This window comes from Oryctolagus cuniculus, chromosome 16 (genome assembly GCF_051225735.1).
Source record: "Oryctolagus cuniculus isolate XC-2025 breed Fujian yellow rabbit chromosome 16, ASM5122573v1, whole genome shotgun sequence".
Lineage (NCBI taxonomy): Eukaryota > Metazoa > Chordata > Mammalia > Lagomorpha > Leporidae > Oryctolagus > Oryctolagus cuniculus.
The window spans coordinates 74,941,774-74,965,630 of NC_142882.1; the positions used below are offsets into that span (position 1 = coordinate 74,941,774).

At 47.1% G+C, this 23,857-nt stretch overlaps 1 long non-coding RNA gene across 8 annotated transcripts in view; it reads right to left on the reverse strand.

Moving 5' to 3' along the window:
• The window catches only part of LOC149121826 (uncharacterized), a 70,936-nt gene that overhangs the window by 18,273 nt on the left and 28,806 nt on the right, over positions 1 to 23,857 (reverse strand). Inside the window, exon 3 of one of the 8 annotated variants that reach the window (XR_016222720.1) lies at positions 7,778 to 7,905. The exons of 2 other annotated variants lie outside the window; for them this stretch is intronic. This is a non-coding gene — a long non-coding RNA (uncharacterized LOC149121826). Of the gene's footprint in view, positions 1 to 7,777; positions 7,906 to 17,191; positions 17,301 to 17,962; positions 19,761 to 20,372; positions 20,966 to 21,560; positions 21,580 to 23,857 lie in introns of those variants that run through there. 5 more of the 8 variants (XR_016222723.1, XR_016222714.1, XR_016222722.1 and 2 more) reach the window with 5 other exon arrangements.

Below are 23,857 nucleotides of genomic sequence, written 5' to 3' on the forward strand. Positions count from 1 at the left end.
GGAATGTGAGCAGCAGGAGGAAGATGACAAGGACGAGGAGGAGGAGGAGGAGGAGGAGGAGGAGGAGCATCTTACAGAGGAATGGCCCGGAGCCCACTGTGCTGGCGACAGCAGATTTTCCAGGCCAAGGAAGCAGAAGCTCCTACTAGCGCTGCATAGGAACCAACTGGGAACATGGGGGATGCGATGTCGACCCTGGACTGGACATTCTAATGGCTGGAATGAGATCATTTAGGGGGACCAAAATGAACTGGAGGACTTTCTATGAGTAACTGAAACATTGATGAGCCCTGCCTCATTCTGTTCACAGGGAGGGGACAGACCTACCTACAGAGTCTGCGTGGGAAGGAGAGAAGAACAAAGCTGTCCTCTGCTTGTATCTTCGCTTGTCCCGGTAAAAAGTCAGGATTCAGTGCATTTTGCCATTAACTGGATGATGCTGTTGGATATTTTTATCAATTTTATATTTTTGAAAGACAGAGCATGAGAGAGAGAGAGAGAATGTCTTCCATCCACTGGTTCACCATTAGTAGGAAGCTGAATTGGAAAGAGGCGGGACTTGAAACCAGGCACTCTGATTTGGCCAGGCACAGGATTTGGACATCCCAAGCAGAGGTTTAACATGCTGCACCACAACGTGTGGCCCCCTGGAGCTGATGAGCCGGGGGCAGGAGCCGCTGCTGCAGTCACACCGTGTGGCATCGAGTCTGTAACAGAAGCTTTGGGGTTCTGGAACGCGCTGCCCTTGTACCAGCTGGGGATGGGAAAGTCACCATCATCCTTGCTGGCCCTGGTTCTGGCCCTTGAGGAGCTGGGCACTGCGTGTTGGAACGGTGCTGCAGGAAAACCCAGAACTAGCTCTGTAGCCAGCAGCAGAACAGTGCAGCGGCCAGGTGGCCTGGGCTCACGCCTGCCTTTCTAGTCTATTCAGTTGGAAGTTAAACTCACACTCAGGCCTTATCTGTAAGTGGAGGAATCAGAGAAAGCGGATTTTGAGCTGTTCAGCCTCCGCAGTACAGGAAGAAGTCACTGAAGGAGACTGGAAGGGATGCTAAGAGTCCGTGTTTCCTGTCCACCGTGATGATCCCACACACGTGAAAAGGATGCATTCTGTGGGTGTTCCCAGCCTCTGACTGAAGGACCAAATACTGTATTCAGCTAGGCTTCTCGAAAATCAAATTTTTTGTGGTGTTATTTGCATACAATAAAATGCACCCATTTTAAGCACCCTGCTCCATGAGTTTGGATGAGGATAGATAATCACCAACACAATCAGGATAAAACATCTTTCCATCACTCCCTGAAGTCCCTCTGTGTCCCTCACTCTCTGCCCTCAAGAAAACACTGATCTACTTCCTAGCCCTATAGCCTAGTTTGCCTGGTTCTAGAATTTCCTATAAATAAAAGCATGCATCAAGCTACCACTATTTTTAATATTCGCAAATCGTTATTTTCTTCTTGCCAAAAATCCAGCACGGCATGGTGAAACAAGAAGCGTCTCTGAAGTCAGACAAACTCAGCTCTGAGACCCAGCTTTCCTGTAAACCACCTTGACCTTGTGCAGCTTGAGCGTGCTGAGCTTAGATGGCTTCTATGTAAAATGGTAATTAGAAAAAACACCCGTGACAGAACTAACGTATGAAAAATGCGCTTTTGGCTCTCCAGGAGTGTAACTATCATTCTTCTTCCTGATGCTGGTCTATCATTTTCTGCTTATGCTAAATTCACCTGCACCACAGTGCTCCTGGGGCAGGTGTTACTGCCGGCCTCCCCGTGGGGCTGCTGAGGCAACGGTGAGAACATTCTCTGGAGTTTCAGATGATTGGGGTTCACTTCCGGGTCCTGCCACTTGCTCTGTGACCTCATGCAAATTCTGAACCTTGCTATGCCTCAGTTTTCCCTTCTAGAAAATAGGAATACAACATTACCTAGTTTGGCTGGGGGGGTTGAGTGAGACGATGTGCGGTACTGAATGCTCAGTAAAGGTTAGCTATGACTAGCAGCATTATTATTTCACGTTGACATCTCTCTCGGAGTAGATACCATGCCTGTACCTTCGCGCCAGCTCCTTATCCCAAGAGGAGTGTCTCTCCCATCTCTAAGTTTTCCTATTTTAGACTCTAGGGCCCTCTTCTTCCTACAAAATGCACTTATCCCACACTTCCTATTAACATTGAATCATAGAAAAAAAAATTGAATCATAGAATGTGTGGCTCATACTCTCTCTCTCTTCACTAATTCTGCCTTTTTTTTTTTTTTAAGATTTTATTTATTTGAAAGACAGAGTTACAGAGAGAAGTAGAGACAGAGAGAGGTCTTCCATCCGATGGTTCACTCCCCAGATAGCTGCAATGGCTGGAGCTGTGCCAATCTGAAGCCAGAAGCCAGGAGTTTCTTGGGCCATCTTCTACTGCTATCCCAGGCCATAGCAGAGGACTGGATCGGAAGAGGAGCAGCCAGGACTAGAACCAGCGCCCATATGGCATGCCGGCACTTCAGGCCAGGGCTTTAACCCACTGCACCACAGTGCCAGCCCTCTAACTCTGCCGTTAAAAAAAAAAATCTGTGTCTCTGTCACTCTGCCTTTCAAATAAATATATATTTTTTTAATTGTGGTTCACTCACACCTTTCATTCTAGAGGTAGTATAATGGAAGCCCGGAAAGGATAAATTGCTTTCCGAGTGCCACATCTTTAGAACATAGAATAGGTTAGAACTCTTGGCCCTATGTATACCGCATGGTCTAAAGTGCATAGCAGGGATCCTGCACATCACACTCTGTAGTTTACTTGGTTATTGAATGAACAGCCATACTATACTCAGTTGATTTCTAGATCCAAATCTAAGAGCTTTGCTTGTCATCATGCATAAGCCCTCATTATTTTCCAAGATCAAAGAAATATAATTACAAAGATTACCAGGAAAGCCATCTGAAAATAAGTTACGTATATCGCACAGTGTGAGGCGGGTGTGCTATATGGCAGAGTATCCTGTTTGGATTTTTATGTGGTGGATTTAGATCCCTGCTAATGTCTCATTTTCAGGTTTTTTATTGACAAGCCATAAATTTAAGAAATCCTGCCATGTAATTGCAAAGTAAATACTCTATCAGCAAATCAGTCTTTGGGTAAATACTTTATAAGGAAATTTCAATATCTTTAGTCTAATAAGATAAAAGCCTTTATACTACACCCACATAAGGCAAACACACTGGCTAAAAACAGTGAAATATAGGTGAACCACTGTGGTGCTGGTAGCAAGGTAGCTGTTATACAGCTCCTCTATCGCTGAGGAGCCAGAAGGTCACCTCGGACACCCATGCTCGTGTCCACAGGCCACTTTGGTTGGAAATGACTAAGAAAATTCAGTACACCTGTCTTGGGAAGGAGGAAAAGCATGGAGGCAGCAAGTTTGCAGGGATACTTCCTTTGATGGAAAGAGAGTTGAAGAGCCATCTCTCCTCTCTCAGTGTGTGAAGACTTGTGCAACAAGGATTCCAAAGACCAGCCTTCAAAACCAGTGATTTCAGAGAAGGAGTCACAGTACTCAGCATCTCTTTGTACTCAGGGCTAGGATTTGAGACCATGAAAAGACATAAAGTCAGACCAGAAAAGGAAAAAGGTTTAGGGATAAAGCAGGGGGGAATCAGGCCCAAGTTTCCAAGAGTTCTCTTACAGTGGAGTGGCTTAATTCCGTCAATAATGAGTTGTGATGACACATGCAGGGTGTTAGCTACTTGGGTAGTTCATTACAGAGTTGGTGGCCAAGGTTTCCTTTCACATCTATTCTTATCGAGGACTGGCCAAACAGGAACCTTCTACCTAAAATTCCATACTCCAGAATGAAAGCAGGTATTCCAAACATAGCACACTGTTGCACAAATGGTCTAGCCATAGTGAGACATGATTGTTAGAGCATTTCCTTGTATGGGAAACTTTTTACCAGCCAGGTTCTTGGGGGCCAGGCCCAGGAATCTCCTGCAAGCAGCCCTCCCTACAGATAGCAGTCTCGAGCCTGCTCTCTTCTCCCTGATGCGTGCCCTGTTGTCCTCATCCCAGCATGCATACAGACATGGAATGATGACTACCATAACCCCAGTTGAGATAACTCATCTGCAGCATAGACAGGTTAACTAGCTTGTCTGAAGCTACATCAATTTAGTTGGCTAGGATGGTTCAGCCAAGGCCAGAGGTGTGGGGAACTGGTTCTTCTCCATTTCGTGTTTGCTAGGCTATTGAGATGCTATTTCTTGACATGTTTGCTGCCCGGACTGGTACAGCTGGAACAGTCAGGTCTACTGCTATGTCCATGCAGATTCAGCAGTTGGACATCTTGGGCTTCCTGACAGCATCATGACCCCCCACCCCCATACTTGGACTTCAATAAGATGCCTGGCTACCCCCCTTCCTTCTGGAGACAGAGTGGAAGCCCTGGAGCATCACTTCTGTCACCTTCCATTAGTTAAGCGAGTCACTAAGACCAATCAGATTCCAAGTGAGGGGAATTAGACTTAATGCCAGCAAAATAGCAACATACTAGCCATCTTCAGTACTGTATTCATCACTTCATTACTTTAACTAGAATACCTGAGGGAAGCTACTGAGGAAGGACCTGGGTTTGCTTAGGCTATGGTTTTGGAGATTCACAGTCCGAGGTCATGTTGCCTCATTGCATCAGACCTTTGGAAACACTGGCAGAAGGTGGAGGGATCCCAGCAAGCCAGGATGCAGAGACTCAGGGAACACACTCTCATCTTCCCTCTGCATGGTCTCTCCTTACAATGGCATCACGATTTGATCATGAGCTACACTCTAGCAACTTAATGCAACTCAGTCACTTCCCAAAGGCCTCACCTTCAGATGCCATAATTGGATCTAGCCTCCACCCTAGTCCATCAACCATTAATCAAATGCTTTTAACATAAAACTTTGGGTTTAAACATCTACATGAGCTTGAGGAGCCAAATCCTGTTCAAACTGAAACAAACAATAAAACTTTTATTGGATTAACTTAACATATGTCCATCTCTACTGTAAATATCCACTTTATATGTTTTATCTCTTCTACAAGATGTCCAAACTTAAGGGTAGGAACCCAGTTAACCTCACTTCCAATTTCCAACAGCATTATGTATTACTTTGCTTATAGCACACATTGAGTGACTAGTTTGAATATCAAATGCTTACTTCATGTCAAATACTGTATTAAGCTCTTAACATTTATTGTCTTATTTAATCCTGACAACTACATTGTAAGGTAAGCTTTATTATAATTCTTAGCTTTTAAACTTTTTATTCATTTATTTGAAAGACAGAGGGAGAGAGGTACAGAGACAGAGATAGTGGAAGAGAGATCTTCCATCTACTAGTTCACTCCCCAACTCCCCACAACAGCCAGTGCTGGCTCAGGCCAATGCCAGGAGCCTGAAACTTCATTTAGGTCCCCCATGAGGGTGGCAGGGACCCAAGTACCTGAGCCACCATCTGCTGCCTCCCAGGGTGCACATTAGCAGGAAGCTAGTTCTAAATCGGAGCAGCCAGGATTCCAGCCTGGCACTCTTGTACGGGATGCAGGGTTCCCAAGAGGCATCGTAAGTACTGCCTAGATACCCATTCCCATTCGTCCTGTTTTTCAAGGAGGAGATCGTGGCGCAGAGTTGTTAAGTAATTTGCCTTGGGGCGGATAGCTGCTACTGTGACTTGAACTCCTGTTGACCCTAGAACACTCACTACATCATTATCTCTGCTGTTCTTCATGAGCTGGACTTTGCATGAAGAGGAAATCCTCTAAGATCCAAACTGCGGTGCTGAACTGTACAGAAAGTTGGACAGATCCTGGATATGAGAGGCCTTTTATCTGGCTCCTTTCTGCTTTACTGGAAAAGGAAGGAAGGAGCCAGGACAGGAAGGTTGAAGATGGTGACGGACTTGAGGGGCATCCTACCCAGCAGTCATGGTACACAACCTTGAGTATTACACAGTCCTGAGGCATTTGTAATCTTGAAAAGCTTTTTTTAAAACAGAGAACACAAAGGGTGAGATAAAGAAAATAACTGAAAAACATGACTATTGCAGATCATGTTATGTGGGCTTTGGCTTATATTTGATCCTGAACAATAAGTCTCATATGGTAAGATAGAGTCTAAGGACAAAATGTCTGTCTCCGGATGTATCTGTCATTGGAACGTGGTTAAAATCAGAAATCGGTTCCTTGAAATACAAAGGGGAGTGATTAAGTCGCCACCTAGGGAGGCCCCTGGCGGAGTAGGCTATCTGATGGGAAGGGGTACCAGGGGAGTGCAGAGTGTCTGAGAGGGCCGGGTGCACGGGCCAGGGGAGCACCCTCAACCACAGGTGAGGACCAGCCTGAGGCGGGAGGGTAGGCCATGGAAGCTGTCCGTGGGACGGTCACTGGGGCATCGGAACTCTAAGAGTAAGTTCTGCTGTGGGTAACAGAGAACTCAAGATGGTAATGACTGACACAGTGGGAAATGTATTTCTCACTGAGTCAAAACGCTTCTGGAGGAGAACAGGCGAGACATCTATGGAGGCTCCGCCGGCTTCAGGACATCCAGCTTCTGGGTCTCCAGCTGCCCTGTGCTGTGCACTCAGTTTGTCCCTACCTGGGTCTTGGGAATTTTTTCTGTCAGCAAACAGGAGATTGGAGGTGAACGTGTTAGCTGCTTTGCACCCTTTGCTACTGAGTTATACAGAAAATGACTCTCAGAGCAAACTGGCGGCCGGCGCCGTGGCTCACTAGGCTAATCCTCCGCCTTACGGCACCAGAACACCAGGTTCTAGTCCTGGTTGGGGTGCCGGATTCTGTCCCGGTTGCCCCTCTTCCAGGCCAGCTCTCTGCTGTGGCCAGGGAGTGCAGTGGAGGATGGCCCAAGTGCTTGGGCCCTGTACCCCATGGGAGACCAGGAGAAGCACCTGGCTCCTGCCTTCGGAGGAGGCGCCGGCCTTGGCGGCCATTGGAGGGTGAACCAATGGCAAAGGAAGACCTTTCTCTCTGTCTCTCTCTCTCTCTCTCTGTCCACTCTGCCTGTCAAAAAAAAAAAAAACAAAAAACAAAAAACAAAAAACAACAAACAAAAAAACCAAACTGGCTCAGAATTTGTAACAAAGCATTGGTTTGTCAAAATACAAATAGTCTATTTTTTCAATTCAACAAGGTCTCCATTTTCACTCCTCCAAACTCCAATCTCATTGGCACAAAATATTCAACCGAGGCAGGAATGACAGTACTCCAGAATCGAACTGGTTGTCTATGGGGTCAGAATCCAGAAGCCAAATGAACCTCTGAACCCAAAGGCTGAACTCCAATAGTTGGGAATTAAGGCACAGGTGTGACTCCTAAAGGTGCAGGCCACAGGCCTCGATGGATTGTCTATTTACACCAGGGTAGGAAGTGTCTCTAAAACATTTTAGGGCACCTTATATCAGGACAGCTTAAATTAGCCAATGAGAGCTCCTTGTAGCATTCATTATGCTAACTGGTAGCCTGTAACTTTCATTCACCCTTAAAAATCTGTTTCTGAAATTCATGATTAGCAGAGTCCCATGTTGATCCTGATATGAATGACAGGAACAGAGTGTTTCTTCGTTCTTAGCATAACCACTTAGAGTAGCAGACACTGAGTCACTTCTGGGATCCGGGCTTTTTGACTGTGACATCCTCTGGAACATGAACTTCCTGTTGAAATCTTTGCAGACTATACCTGGGTTGTAACTTAACCAAGATAAATACAATATCTTAATTTAATGTAATTGTCAACCTCAACTGACGGCTTGTTGATGTCCTTTGCTTCGATCCCATTGGCTGGAACTTGGTGACTTGGCCACATCCCAATCCTGCAGCCTTTGTTCTCAGAAGCCAGGTGCCCAGATAGGAGAGGTGTTACCACTGTGGGAGAAAAGATGAACAGATGGTTTGTGAGCCCTGGAAGGCTTCCTGTGCAAAAAACAGACTCATCCTAGTTGCTCAATATTTTCACTTGCGTTGCAGTAAATAAGTGCTACTCCACCCTTGGGCTGTGGGAACTTTTCCAGGTATGAGAAGCAGTTCTATGTCTTCCCAGAAACCGGGTCAGTGCTGTGGCAGTGGTTGAACAGTAGGTAGATGTGTGAAGGCAAAAATGTCTTCCATAAATTCCCTATGTTGTAGGTCATGTGATGATCTTGCTATTAAATAAGTGTTCGTAGACGGCCAGTTTCAGCATCACCTAGAAACCTATGAAAATGCCAACCCTGCACTTTAGCAAACTCAGCAGAGGAGTTGTGTGCCCAGTAAAGTTTGAGAAGTGCTGTTTTCAGAACACACATGTGCCGGAACATTCTGTTCCTTCAACACACATGTGTGAGAACAGTTTGTAAGTGGAATCAAAGTGTTTCTCCCAACGGAGGAGCTGACTGACAGCACGAAGGAAAGTGTGGGAGAGTTCACGAGCAGGCGGCACATTGTAATGTAGACATTGCTCCGCTCAGCATTTAATGCAGGCTAACTTCTGATGCAAAAGCAATTAATCAAACATTTTTTTGTCTGTGATAACAACCAGAAGAATGTATCAAACATGGGTTCGGTTGGAGGAAGGAACTATAAATCATTTCTTTTTCCAACTTTGTCATACTTTTCAAATTTTTCTTTGCTGAACATAAACTATTTTAAAGTGGAAAATATTGTTGTTTGAAGATGATATGAAAATATATTTGTTTTAGCTTAAGAAATCAGTTAGATAGCCGAACAAAAAACCAATCTCCACTGGTCTGGGAGAGAACAGTTATGGTATGGGATCATTATGAAGCCACCCAAGACAAACTCCAGCAGCTGCCAAAGTAAACCGCTTATTCACAGGAGACAGGTCAGACTTATTTTGGAATATTACTCTTAATTGCTTACTTTTGCAAGTCGAAAATTTTAATGTCACTTCTACACTTTGCTTTGGAAGTATTTTCATATTGGAACTTGGCACAAAAGTTTAATAAAATTTTCTCCTACTAATTGGAATGATTCAATGCAACCCACATTTGTCGGACACTTGAAGGTTACACAGCTCTGAATATTTTTTTTTTGGAGGGGACAGGCAAATTAAAAGACACAGTGCCTGCATTTGAGAACTTGCTTTGTAGGACTATTGCAAAATTATAACTCTCTCCCCAAAATAGGGCTTTTTAAAGGATGTTTAAATCATTTTCATTCTGGTTGAGTGTTCTTATAATTCTATGCTTTCTTTCCAAAACCTACGATCCATTTGACATAAAACCAAGAAGAAACTCTAGGACAGAGTTTCCTAATAGCAAGCTAGAAGCACACTGAAAGCGTCGGGTGACCTCCGACTGCCTCCTGCAGCATGATGAGGGGCGCTGAAGGCGGCGCGGGGCCTGCGCTTCCTTGATCTGGCGTTGGCAGAAACACAAGAGCGCCTGCCGTGGAAAAATCATGCCTGATCCTGGAGTCTTGAAAACAAATTTCCCCAGGAGAAATTTTCACTCTCGTGGTGGGATTGCATTAAACTCACTGGAGACAGCCAAGAATTGGTGAGAAAGATCCCACATTCAAATTGTTTCTAACTCTGTGGGCATTTTAATTTGTGTACTAATTAGTTTGGACGTTCATTTTCATGCATTGTCTTGCTAGTAAAGAAGACTTCTTTAAAAAAGAGAAACCCAAACCAGAATGTTAAAATAATAAAGATAAGACTTTTTTTTTTTCTTTTTTTTTTGGCAAGGTATAGAAACCTGCTTGTCAGAAGGGAAGACTTAGGGGCTGGTGCTGTGGCACAATAGGTTAAATCCTGGCTGCTCTTCTTCCAATCCAGCTCTCTGCTATGGCCTGGGAAAGCAGTGGAAGATCGCCCAAGTCCTTGGGCTCTTGTATCCACATGGAAGACCTGGAAAAAGCTCGTGGCTCCTGATTGGCTCAGCTCTGGCCATTGCAGCCATTTAGGGAGTGAACCAGAGAAAGGAAGACCTCTCTCTCTGTCTCCTCTCCCTCTTACTGTCTGTAACTCTACTTCTCAAATAAATAAATAAAAACCTTAAAAAAAGAGGAAGATTTATTCAATGTTACAGATAGATGACATAATTCTGTGCAGTTGGGCCTCTCGCACACAAGAAGGCTGCTTAAAACCAGCACAGATCCTCTGTCTCCTCCTCTCTTCACCTTGTGCTTTTTCCACACCCTGTGTCACTTGCCTGCACACTAACCAGCCCTGAAAATGTCCCTGGTGCTCCCAGAACATCTTAATATTGACATAATTAACATTCTTTAAAATGTTGGCACAATTTAAGTTTATAGAAAAGTCAGAAGAAAAATACAAAGAATTTCTGCTTATAACATGCCCAGGTTCTGGAAGTAGTACCATTTTAATATGTGCACTGTATCCCTTTTCTCTTTGCTCACCAAGAGGCAGGTAAATAGAGATAGAAGGAAAGGTCAATCAATATACATCTTATTTTCTGAACTGTTTGAGTCAGTGGCAGACATACTGTCTTTTGTACTCTAATACATATTTCTGGAAAGCATTTTTGTACATAATTACAGGATAATTTCAAAACAGAGAATGAATATTGATATCATCCAGTCATCCGGTCCTGCAACACATAACTGGTTTAATCAATGACTGATTACTTACAGGCTAGTGATCCTGTAATAGTACAGTATCACTGGCCAACCCCCATTGCCCAGGGATGTGGTCATCTGTGGGACCTGACATCACAGCGCAATTCACGTGGTCGAGGTGATGCCGGTGTCAGCAAACCTCCTGCACTATCAGTGGGTGAAGGTGTAGCACATGCAGTAAGCACAGGATGTAAAGCCTGAAACTGATAGTGAACAGCCGTGACTGCTTTATGTGTTTACTATACTATGCCTATGTCATTGCTTTGGCATGTACACCTCTCCTCTATTTTGAAAACACTGACTGCACTGATTCCATCAAGAAACCACACGCAATGATTGACCTACATAGCTGAGGTTTGTGCACATACACTGTTGTGTTTGCATGCTAACCATGCATTTCTCAGAATGTATTCCAGTTGTTATGTGACACGTGACTGTCATATTATTATCTAATTATGCTTGTGGACTTCAGAGTTAGTCAATAAGTTTTAAAAAATCCAGAGTAAGTTGCATCCAGCTGTCTCACTTCTAGTCTCCTGTAGGGGACCAGTCTCCTGGTCTTTGAGTTTCGTGGTATTGAGCTCTGAGGCTGCCAGTCAATTATGTTGTAGAATGTCTTCAGTTTGCATTTACCTGATGTTTCTTCATGGTCAAGTTCAGGTTATGCATGCTTGGCAGAAACATCATAGAACTTGGTGTTTTTCTCAGTGTTTCATCCAAAGGCACGTGATGACGTGAATGTGTTCTGTTACTGTCTCACAAAGACAGAAATCAAGGATCAATAAATACCAGATGAGACTCTCCAACATGAAAAGGAAAACACAATAAACCAAGCGAGAAACAAGAGTGACATCAAAGGAAACAAATCATTTAGGGAACAGATTCAAAACAGGAGAGGCTTTTCCAAGTGGTGGCTTCTGAGATTTCAAAGCTATTGCATACACAAAACAAGACAGCTCATAATATTAAAAGAAATAACTTTTAGAGCATAGAGTTGTAACTGCAGAAATTAAAAACAATTTTAAAGATGAAATCAAGAAGGTCACCTGGAAAACAGAACAAAGAGACAGGGAGGCTGGCGAGGTAAGAGATAAAAGATAAAAGACACAGTGCATCAGTGCAAGAAGTCTATTACAATCAGATTTCACTGCCTACAAAAGAATATCACGCAATGACTGCAACTTGGTGAGAGAGAAGTTCCTCATTCACACACAGAAGGCTGCCAAGGAGGTTTGGTGACTTCAGTGAGTCACTAGGAAACTCATTCTCTTACCTTTCTAGTCTACCAACTACTAAATATTTTCCATTTGCACAGCTACCTCATGGTCCAAATGGCTGCTAGAGCAGCAACCACTATGTCTGAATTCAGGCCAGAAAAATAGTCAGAAGGACAATAACAAAAACCACCCCTCCAAGCTGAGTAATAACTTTAAACAGCTGTCCAAGAATCCGACTTACATCTTGCTGGTCAGACACAGCTGCAAGGAGAGCTGGGAAAGGTAGTCCTTTGTTCCCAGCCATGAAATGATTCGTTAAAAGATAAGGAGACTTACTAAGGGGTTGGTGTCCAGTTAGGCGGCTGTCAGGGTTTGATGCTTGCTTTAATATGTAAAATAACTTCCAGTGAAGTCAGAAAATACAAGTAACTAAATTCAATTTATTTAACAAATACCTGACAGGATATATATATATACATATATATATATATATGTTTAAGAAAGCTTTTATTTAATAAATACAAATTTTATAGGATTATAGTTCTTCCTCCATACCCGCCTTCCCACCCCCACTCCCGCCCCACCTCCTACTCCCCTCTCCCATCCTGTTCTTCATTAAGATTAATTTTTAATTAACTTTAATGCAGAAGACCAACTCCATACTAAGTAAAGATTTCAACAGTTTGCACCCACCCACTCACCCACACACACAAAGTATAGAGTACTGGTTGAGTAGTAGTTTTACCGTTAATTCGCATAGTACAACACATTAAGGGCAGAGATCCTACGTGGGGAGCAAGTGCACAGTGACTCCTGTTGTTGATTTAACAATTGACACTCTTATTTATGAAGTCAGTAATCACCAGAGGCTCTTGTCATGAGCTGCCAAGGCTATGGAAACCTTTTGAGTCCACAAACTCCATCAGTATTTAGACAAGGCCATAGTCAAAGTGGAAGTTCTCTCCTCCCTTAAGAGAAAGGTACCTCCTTCTTTGATGGCCCCTTCTTTCCACTGGGGTCTCACTCACAGAGATCTTTCATGTAGGTCATTTTTTGCTACAGTGTCTTGGTTTTCCATGCCTGAAGTGCTCTCATGGGTTTTTCAGCCAGATGACAAGATATTTTTTTTTTTTTGACAGTCAGAGTTAGACAGAGACAGAGAGACAGAGAGAAAGGTCTTCCTTCTCCGTTGGTTCACCCCCGATATGGCTGCTATGGCCAGCGTGCTGCGTCAATCCAAAGCCAGGAGCCAGGTGCTTCCTCCTGGTCTCCCATGCGGGTGCAGGGCCCAAGCACTTGGGCCATCCTCCACTGCCCACCCGGGCCACAGCAGAGAGCTGACCTGGAAGAGGAGCAACCGGGACACAACCGGCACCCCAACCAGGACTAGAACCCAGTGTTCCGGCGCCGCAAGGAGGAGGATTAGCCTAGTAAGCTGCGGCACTGGCCCTGCAGGATATATTTTTAACACACAGTCCTAACAATTGGAAGTTTTAGAAATTTGTGTAGAAAAAAAAGTGTGATTTTAAACAAAATAGAACATATTTAACAAATATATAAAAGATGCTCAATTTTGTTTCAAAAAATTAGAGGACTATAAATGAAAGCAAAATCAAATATTTTCCAGGACACACTTGGAAAAATTAAGATATTGAAAATTACCCATGTCTGTGAAGAAAGTTTAAGAGTTTTCTCAGCAACTGCTAGAATACAAGTATAAGGAAAATGATTTGGGGGTGAAATTTTGGCATTATTAAAACATAAATGTACTCATTGTCTATTGCTGCTAAAACAAATTTCTGTGAACTTAGCGACTTAAAAGGACACATAGGTAGATACATGTACACCTATTTATTAGCCTAAGTTCCAGAGGTCAGAACTGGGCACAGTTCTCACTGGATCAGAATCGCAGCATCTTCAAAGCTACTTTCCTGCCTGGAAGCTCCTGTGATCCCTCTCTAGGTTCTAGGATTCTCGCCTCTGGAATCCGTTTCCCCTTTGTTCTGACTGTTTGCAGAATTCAGCACCGTGCACACATCCTCCAACGTTCAGCCTCCCTACTGCCCTGCTGGCTGTCCACAGAGGGAGGCCCAGCCTCCTAGATCCACCGAATTCTCTGGTCTGTGTTCCTCTTCATCTGTCTTCATGCTCTGCACAGTGGCCCACGTCCCTGTCCCACTTCCAATCTCCTCTTCCCTCTGTGTCCCCTCTGCCCCAGTCAGGAGAGCCTCCCTGTAAGGAGACTGGCCCACCCCGGCAATGCAGAACGGTCTCCCCTGTGACGGGCAGGGGCTAGAACCACACAGTCAGAGCGCCTGGAAGTGAGCTAACACAGCCACAGGTGGTGAGGACTGGGCCTGGGACCTACTGGAGTAGGGAGGGGAGCTTGATTCTGCAGATCACAGGAAAATGCACAGGTCCCTTTCCTCTGACAATAGCACACATGGACACAGCTCACATACCATGGGGCCCGAGCTGGGCAGGTACCAGCTAGAGATAGATAGAGAGAACTTCAACTACCAAGTGTTGACCTTTTCATCAGCATTGTGAGCTACTAAGAAAAAATACGGGGCAACACTTCTATGGTTCTGGGGACATTTTAAACCCAGATATCTATGCTGTGGCCAAATTATCAATGATGGTGGTGAGGATGTGGTGTGGGCATTTCAAATATTAAGGATGAGACATTTGATCTTCAGTCCAGCCTTTCTTTAAGAGATACCTTGGGGATGGACTTCAGCAATGAGGGGGCCAGGGAAGAATAGGAGAGCTGGGAGACACAGGGCGAGGTCACTAACCCAGGAGCCCCATCCAGCCCCGGGAGCCTGGAGACGTTGCCTGCAATCAATCATAGCAGAGCCGTGAGGACCCCAAAAACGGCTGGGCTGGGTTGCACTTGTCATTGAGAGCTTGCAAAGCCCGAGGATATCATAAGGGCAGAACACGTGGCCCGAAGCGACAGGACATAACCTGTTGGAAGCAACTGGTGACGTGGAGAACAAATACAAAAAAAACCAAACCAAACCAAAAAAAAAAAAAACCTCAGAGGTTTTGCACCTGGGCCAGGAAGCGTCTCGTTTGTGTAAGACTGCCAGCATGAAGAGTGACATTGCCACACAGCCTGGTCCCAGCCAGGATGTGCAGCGACAATATGTGGGAAAAGGTCTCGAAGGCGGTATAGACGGAGGCATGAGGACTGCCTTTAGAGGTGGGGTCTGGAGGGATTGCGTTCTCTCTGTAGTCTCTGTTTTCAGAAGCAATCCCATATTTATAGTCATGCAACTTAGGGTTGATGAATTTTAAAACCACGTAAGGAAAACAGTGACATTAGCAAGAAGGGAAAACCACGGGGCTTTGGAGACAGGAGCTGGCTTCTTGTGCTGACTCTAGGACTTAGGAGCACTCTCCCGACAGTCGGTCACCCGACATCCCTCTGTGAGCGAGCAGAGCGAGCCAGGAGGCAGACAGCAATAAAGGGACCCTCGGGGCTCCCATTCGGCTCTGCTGTGCCCTGTGTGGGAAGCGCTGTGCCAGGCACCAGAGACTGAGATGTGCTGAAGAAGATGGTGTGGGTCAAGCAGGAGGTGATCAGGAAGCCCCGAGCCACAGAGGGTCAGGGTCGTGCTTAGGGTCCACCAGGGAGTGTCCTGTTCACCCCCTAGGGAGATGAGCAGCTCCTTCGGCCTAGGGAGGGCCCAGTGAGGCATCTCCTAAGAGAGGTCCTCAGAGGAATTGTGCAAGACAGGCAGAGTAAGCAGTAGTGTGCAAGGTCTCAGCTATCGTGGCCCTGAGAGGGTGGAACCCTACAGGGATGTGATCCTGATTGGGAGGGGCTTGGGAGCCCTACTCGGGGCTCCAGAGGTTCACAAAAATGGCTCTGGTGATTGCCCAGGGCGTAGGGCAGACAGCAAGGGAACCGAGATTGCTGGTGGTGCTGATAGTTTAGCAGGGAATGGGGTTGACCCTCCTAGAAGTGTCTCTGCCTTCGCTGCCCAATCCGTTCCTCCACTCCCTGCTGCACTGGTCTCCCTCAGCATCCGCAGGTACAATTACAACCTCTCTGTCCATTCACTCGTCGTGCTCCCCCCACCCTCCGCCCCAGACAGCAAGCACCCTGGGTTGTGTTCAGCATTCTAGGGTCCAGGAGGCATCGCTCCTGTCTGCGGCTTCACTCTCCAGTTTCAGTTACCTGTGGTCAACCGTAATCCAAAAAGGTTAGATAGAAAATTCCAGAAACAAACAGTTCATAAGTTTTAAATAACCTTCACCACGGTAGCTTATAATCATTGTAATATTAGTCCCTGTTGCTACTCTCTTACTGTGTCTGGTATGTAAATTCAACTTTAGCATAGGTATGTACTATAGAAAAAGCCATACATGGTCATTTACGGTTTGGTATGATCCATGGTTTCAGGCATCCCCTGGGGGCCTTGGAATATATCAGATATGGGCACACTGTTGAATATGCCCTGTACCTACGGAGTAGCACGCTCTCGAGAATGACTTGTTCAGTAAACAAATGTCCAGAATAAAGTAGTAACTATGGAGACAGAATGGAGAGGCAGATTTGGGAGCTATTACAATATGGAGAAGACAGAACTTGCTAATAGGTTAACAGAGTAGCGCTACAGTGAGAGCTGGAGTTAAGGGTGGCACAGAATCTTCCAGAGGGATACCTGGAGAACATCAAAGCCATGATGGCTCAAGTAATTCTTTCCTTCCTAGTTTGTGCAGCATTTGACAGTAAAGGCTGCTTGCCTCTTATGTTTGCTCATTTGGTTTGTATTCACACTCTTCATGCCTACCAATCCTGAAGGTGAGTTTTGTGTTTTGCAAGCTTTGCCTTACTGTGTGGCAACAGTCCTAGGAGTGTGGGAATGGGGAAGTTGTCTCTTTCCAGGTCAAGCCTAGTGACCTTTGGTGAGAACGAACCTGAGCGCAAGGCTGAGAGGGACTGGTTGGGCGGAGTGGTTGGCTGACTGATTTGCTGAGAGATGGGATGAGGGCAAGGAAGACCACAGGGGTCTTGCGTACTCCTTGTCTGTGGTCCCACCCAGTCTCCAGTATCTCCTTCCTCCGCTGTAGCCTGTACGTCGGTCTTCCCAGTCTAGAGCATTTTGCTTCTCACTTAAAAACATGGCCCTAGCTCCTCCTGTCCAAAGAGTGAAGACCCTATTTTCAGGGCCTAAGGGAGTATCAACTAATGAGGACCCCTGACTGTAGCCCTATCTCAGCGATCAATGTAGAAAGGGAATTTACATGAATGTGTTTGCAGAATAAATTTTTGCCAGCTGGGGAGTAGATCAGTGATTGAAGGCAGCCCAGACTGGAAGTTCTCAGAGAAGCAAACTTACCACTTGTAACACGGGGCCCATTTTCCTGTTTCAGGCATCACTCCAAGTTGATCGATAGGAACAGGCAGAGAAATCCATACACATTTCTTCCAAAGGCAAGGCTCTGAACCTAGGCGCGATATCGGTCAACCCGTTCTGAATTTTTTTCAAATGACACTGTCACGTTTTGTTTATTTTGCTGCCATTTGTATTGGGCACTTGGAAGCCTACAGTTTAAGAATGCGATAGACAAATCCAGAAGTCTCAAAAATGACACAGTATAGGGCGTTGTTATTGTTTGCCTTAAAGCAATACTGCCACCTCTTGGTGGAATGAGAACTTTCTCTCAGGGTTTTAATTTCAAGTTCTAAGGATGGAGCAAGTTGCGATCAACCATGGCCAAAAACAAAAGTGAGGTTAATTCAACACTCACACCCAACTGGCTCCCACAAGCCTCCCCCTGAGACACAGCTCACTGGATTATCGACAGTATGCCGTAAATCCAGCAGGAGAGAGGGCATTTTCACCGCTGCAGGAAGCTGGAAACTTTGCCTTCGATGTTTGCTTACAAGAAATGTGCACTATCATTGTCTCATTCTTCATTTTCATTCCACATGACAAGAGTTTTAGGTGAAGATATTACTCTTCCCTGTCCTTTGTGGTAGAAAATTGTCCTCAGATCTCACACTTGGAGGAGATGTGTAGCCACTGTTTAGCTTAATGTTTTTGGCAAATTCTACTGTATTCATTAACTTTTATCACTCAATGTTACTATTTTTATTGATGGATGCAATAAAATTTACTTTAGCATACAGGAACAAGCTTTTAAAATAAAATTAAGGTAATATGTTGTTTGAGAAGATACTAAAACGTATGTTAACCACGAGACTGTTATACAACAGAGATCATGAGTATTCTGCAGACGGAAAACAAGATAGCAATTTTCTTTTCAGCACAACTGTCTCTTATTTGCTTATTAATTTGTCAAGCATTTAATAGGATCTGACCAAATGCCTGCCTGATGCTGGAAGTTGGAATCAGAAAACTAACAAGACACGGTCCCTGCTCACTGAGAAGCCACGCTTAGGAAGGTAGCCATAGACACAATGATCAATTGTCGTAACATTTTGCAGAAAGTTATCAAAATATTCTGAGGACCCAGGGAGAGGCACCCAACCATGCTGGAAAGATAAGGGGACAGCAGGGTGGCTGGGGGGAAGCTGAGTCCTACGTAACGTGTGGGCCTTGGCTTGGCACAGGGTAGGGGTTGGGTGGCGTGGCCTCTGCTGTGTCTGGGATTTCCAACCAGGGTAGTACAGCAGGGATGGGAACCAGGGTCATAAGCAGGAACACAATGTTAGGTTGTCACCAGAGACACAGTGCTGCAGGGGCAAACACCTGAGTAAGCAAAGGGACGTGGACTCACAAAGACCCTCTGGATGCCAGACCCAGAGATTCTCACAGCCAGGATATTCAGGCTTGGGATCCTGGAGCACCGTGTGCAACCTTTCTCCCATCTCATTTTGTGCCCTTCACTGGTGTTTATAACACCTTTTATGCAGTTGCCAGCATTTTGGAGCTGAGATAAAATCCGCACCCCTAGCCTCCCTGGAGGGCTGGAGAACGGGGCTGCCTGGGGTGGGCAGAGGCGGCACTTGCAGCTCCTGGAGGCTGGTTAGGAGGATGCTCACATGCTAATGGGGCTGCCTTCATGAACTGACGTGGCTCCTCTGGGGACTGGCATCTGAAACCTCACCTTGGAAGCATGTAACAAGCATCCATGTGGCAGAGGGGTCTCCCAAGAATGAGAAACTTCCCCTGCCTTTGAACTAGGGATAGGGAGTGACCCGAGGGAGCCCAGGAAGGGTAGAGTGAGATGGCGGTAAGGGCGCGGGGCATGCAGACACCCGACTGCCCGGACCACTTCCCAGCTCTGCTTCCTGACCCCCACCCTTCCTGCTAATGCAAATCAGAAACAGCGGTGATAGTGCAAATTATTGCATCCCTGACACCTGTGTGGGAGACCGGGGCCACTGCAGGCATTTGGAGATGAACCAGAGGACGGAGCTTTCTCTTGATGTCTGACTCTCATATATAATTTTTTTTTAAAAAAGGAAGGTGATGAGGCACAGCAGTCACATAACAGCGAGGGGTTGGACAGTGGTCAGGAGGAAGGGAGGTGTAGGGTGGAGAGGGGTCAGCCACCCATCTCCATCTCGACTTCGGAACTCTGGGCTTGTTGCAGGAAAGCAGCCCTAGATGCCACAGAGCACAGTTGCCTCCCAATACAGCAGTCTTCACAAAGCCAGGCTCGCTGTGGGCCACAGCTCGCCAAACCCTAAGTGGGGTGTCCTGGGAGGAGATGTGTGTGAGTAGTCCACGGACGCCAGAGGAGGGGCACGTGGGGCAGGCGAGGTTGCAAGTAAAGAAAGGCTGATGGAGCTGTTTCCAGAGCGAGCCGCAGGCAGCAGGCCCCTGGTGGTGGTGAGGGGGACCAAGACCTTGCCCATGGAGGCCGAGCCCAGAGGTGATGAGGTCATGGCACACACGGAGGTGAACCTGGATGTTGGTTGTGCTGCTGCAGCCAACTCTGTGGATACAGGAGGAGGTGAGCAGTCCTCTGAGAGCCATGAAGAAGACGGGATGAAGGAGCAGGTGCAAAGCACAAGGCTGACACACAGTGCTGGGCACTCGGCGTCTGAGAAGCTAGGTCAGAAGCCAGATCGCGGGCTCTGGTTTTCCTGGGGAGATGGTCGTGTAGCACAGAGTGGGTCTGGGCTGGGTGGTGGAAGCAGAGAGGCACAGGGTCCTCTTGGACAAGTCAGGGGGTCCAGGTCTCTGGGAACAGACACTGCGGCGTTGCAGGTGGAGCCGTGGGATCTGGGAGGTGGTCTGAGAATCAGCGCTGGGGTGAGCATGTCTGAGTCGGGGCGTTTCTAGGAGGTTACGACCACTGATGGGCTCCTTGGATTTGGGGTGCTCAAAGGCAGTGAAACAAGGGGATTCAGGGTCATGAACTAACGGGGCTCCTGGCTCTCTGTGGGGAAGTTGAAGTCTCCAGGGTGGGGGGTGGGGGAGATTTTAAGCAGTGTGGGTGACCGAGGGCAGATGATGACAGCAAGGAAGAGGCATGAGAGGAGGTAAATGTAGGTGCAGGGCCGGGGCGGGGCGGGGCAGGGCAGGGCAGGGCAGGAGCAGCCACTGCATGCCCCACTGCCCGTGCCTGCCCACAGCCCTGCAGGGAAAGTGTACTTCCTGTTGCCAAGGAGACACCCTGGGGCCATCTGCACGCCCAAGGCAGGCCAGGCCGGCTGTTGGAGATAGGAAGCAGTCTGCTGTTTATCTGCAGCCCCTCCCCTGATGCAGGCAAGCCCTGCTGTGCGTCCTCCTGGGACACCGTCTTGTCAGCAGAGAGCCTGTCTGCCTCCCAACCTGCCCAGTGGCTGCCTGCTGCTCTCTGCCTGGCCTGGTCTCTGTTCAAGTTGCAGCTCCAGCTAAAAACATTCTCTTCCTTCTGCTCTCTCTCTCTCCAAGACACTCCTGTCTCAGCACGCTCACAGAGAAGAGTGGACATCTTAAATGACTGTCATTTAAGCAGGTTAAATGCCCCAGCCTGCAGCGCCAGCATCTCATATGGGCACCAGTTCAAGTCCCGGCTGCTCCACTTCTGATCCAGTTCCCTGCTGATGCACCTGGGAGAGCAGCAGAGGATGGCCCCACCACCCATATGGGAGATCTGGAAGAAGCTCCTGGCTCCAGGCTTCAGATCCGCTCAGCTCCAGCTGTTGAGGCCTTCTGGGGAATGAATCAGCAGATGAAAGACCTCTCTCTATTTCTCTCTGCTTCTGCCTCTCTGTGACTCTTTCAAATAAATAAATCTTAAAACAAAAATAGAAAATGACGGTGCCACATTCTATAGGGGCTGTAAGAGCTGGCTTGGGGCAAAACCCACTTAGAATTGTGTGGTGGGGACAGGGCAAGTGGAGACATTTGGTGGCCGCTCTGTCCTGAGGCAGACCTGGGAGCAGGGCTGTGCAGGGGGAGGGGTCCAAGGACTGAGCAGAGGGAACCCCAGGGACTGGCTCAATGGGACACAGGCAACAGCTGGCGTTTGCTGATTTAAACGACACACAGGTCACATCTTATGTTTTCTTACCATTTCCTTCACTATAGTACTCCCCCCTCTTCTCCCAGAAACCCAAGCGTTGCTTTTGGTTTCAAGTATGAGCTGCCCTTCTGGTCTAGAGAGCATGACAAGCAGCACCCAGGAGCCGAGGCTGAAGATGCCAGCACGCGGGGCCGGGCTGTGCCTTCATCTCTTGAGCCTAGAAGCAGAAGCCGAGTCCACGCTACTTCTCAGCGCTGGTGCCTGCAAGGGGAGCTTCCCTGCCAGGCGTCCACTGGAACAGCTGGGGAAGGAAGGTGGTGCTTTCCTGGGTTCCGACAACCGCCTGACCTCAGGGCTGGCATTGGTTCACTCCATTAAGACCCAAGTCCTGGGGCCCAGTGCTGTGGCACTGCAGGTTAAGCCACGGCTTGCAGAGCTGGCTTCCCTTGTCAGATGCTGGTTCAAGTCCCAGCTGCTCCACTTCCAACCCAACTCCCTGCTAACATTCCTGGGAAAGCAGCAGAAGATGGCCCAAGTACTTGGGCCTCTGCCATGCATGTGGGAGACCCAGACGGCGTTCCATGCTCCTGGCTTCGGCCTGGCCCAGCCCTGGCTGTTGCAGCCTTTTGGGGAAACTAAATCAGCAAGTAGAAGATCTCTTTTCTGTCTCTGTCTCTCTCTCCCTGCTCTGCCCTTCAAATAAATAAATAATAAATCCATCTTTTTGGAAAACAGCCAAGCGCCCTATCTCTCCGACAGGCTTCTCTCAAAATAGCCAGTGCCTGGTGACAGCTGCGAGGCGGCATGCCCCTCAGAGCACAAAGTGCTTCCCAACCCTGTGAGAGTGAACTGGGAGACAGACAGCTGTCAGCCTCCCGTTAAGATGGGAAACTGGGGAGAACGTCCTCACTTTGGAGATCAGAATCAGTTCTCGGGGCATGAGCACTCTAGACGCCATGTCTGAGCAAGTCTTCATCTATCCACCCAACACATCGGTCCACAAATGAGGAAGAGAAAGAGATGAGAACCATCTGTATCTCTCTAGCTCAGGAACCCATTTGTTTCCCAGGCGTTCGTGTGAGAAGCATGGCTACTTCCTTTTGAATAAGCTCAGATCTGGGTCTCCCGCTCCAACACGTCATGCAGAACAAGCAGGTGTAAAGCATGCTTATTTCTCTGCTGACCATCATGCCGTCACCTGGCAGGGAAGTCGCCATAGAATGTTCATAGCTTGTCTTGGTTGTTTCTTACTTTGTGGCTCAATGGTTGGGAGCCAGCTATGGGCTGATCTGCAGAACTCAATAGAGATACCCACCGCCCTGGAAGACACACTCTCTGTCCACATCAAGGACGTGTTCGTTTTGAGTATGTAAATGAGTAATACAGGAATCTGGATTTCTGTTCCTTGGGAATTTGATTCTAAGCTGCGGATACTGAGGTTAGAGATTAGATGAGAGAGAATGCATAGACATGGCCTCCTTGACACGAGGCCAAGGCCCTGGTCTTGTCATGAGCTCTCTAATGAGCAGCAGCCACTTGTTTTCTGGGAGAAGCTGCACAGTCCAGCGGATGTGCAGAGGTGAGCTGGGTAGAGGCAGTGCTCCTGTTCCACTGCTCAAGAGGCCATGCTGTGCTTTTCATTCTGTGAAGGGCCTCCTTATCTTCTTATATTTTTCCCCAAAATTCCTATGTCTTCAAATACTTTTCATTTTCTTTTCTTTTTTTGCAAAGTTTTATTTATTTATTTGAAAGGTAGAGTTACAGACAGAGGGAGGGGGAAAGAAAGAGAAAGGTCTTCCATCCGCTGGTTTACTCCCCAGATGGCCGCAATGGCCGGAGCTACACCTATCCAAATCCAGGAGCCAGAAGCTTCTGCTGGGTCTCCCATGTGGATGCAGGGGCCCAAGGACTTGGGCCATCTTCTACTGCTTTCCCAGGCCATAGCAGAGAATCATATAGGAAGTAGAGCAGCTAGGACTTGAACCAGCACCCATATGGGATGCTGGCACTGCAGGCAGTGGCTTTACCCGCTAAGCCACAGCACTGGCCCCGTGCAGTTTTCAAAGTATCCCTCTCCTATGGCTTTTTCCTGTGTCGCTCTCTTTCCTTGGACAAAGCTGCTCCAGCTGCATTTATGACACAATCGAGGACCTTCCGGTCTCTTTGGGGCATCTTCCATGGCTGGGTTGTAATGAGGGCAGGCAGGGCTGCTTTGGGTTGAGGGAATGCCTTTGTGTGTACTTGTAATGGGCGCCCCTGCTGCTCAGGCACCAAGGGCCACACCAGCTCACCGGAAATGGTGAGCAGAACAGAGGTTGAGTCCCAGGCGCTCTTGCTTCTTGCCCAGCCACCCCTGGCTGGTGCAATCCTGACAATCACACAGCGACCCTGAGTCCTGATCCCATGTGTATCCTCCAGGTCATTGAGGAAGAAAAGAAAACATGTCAGAGAAAGAGTGATCCCTGGAGAAGGAAAGTCGTCTGAAAAGCCGGCCTAACAGGAAGCTGGGAACACATCGTCGCTCTTATCTAAGTGCTCTGATGGGTGGCCCAGTAAAAGGAGCTTTGCGCTGGCACCGC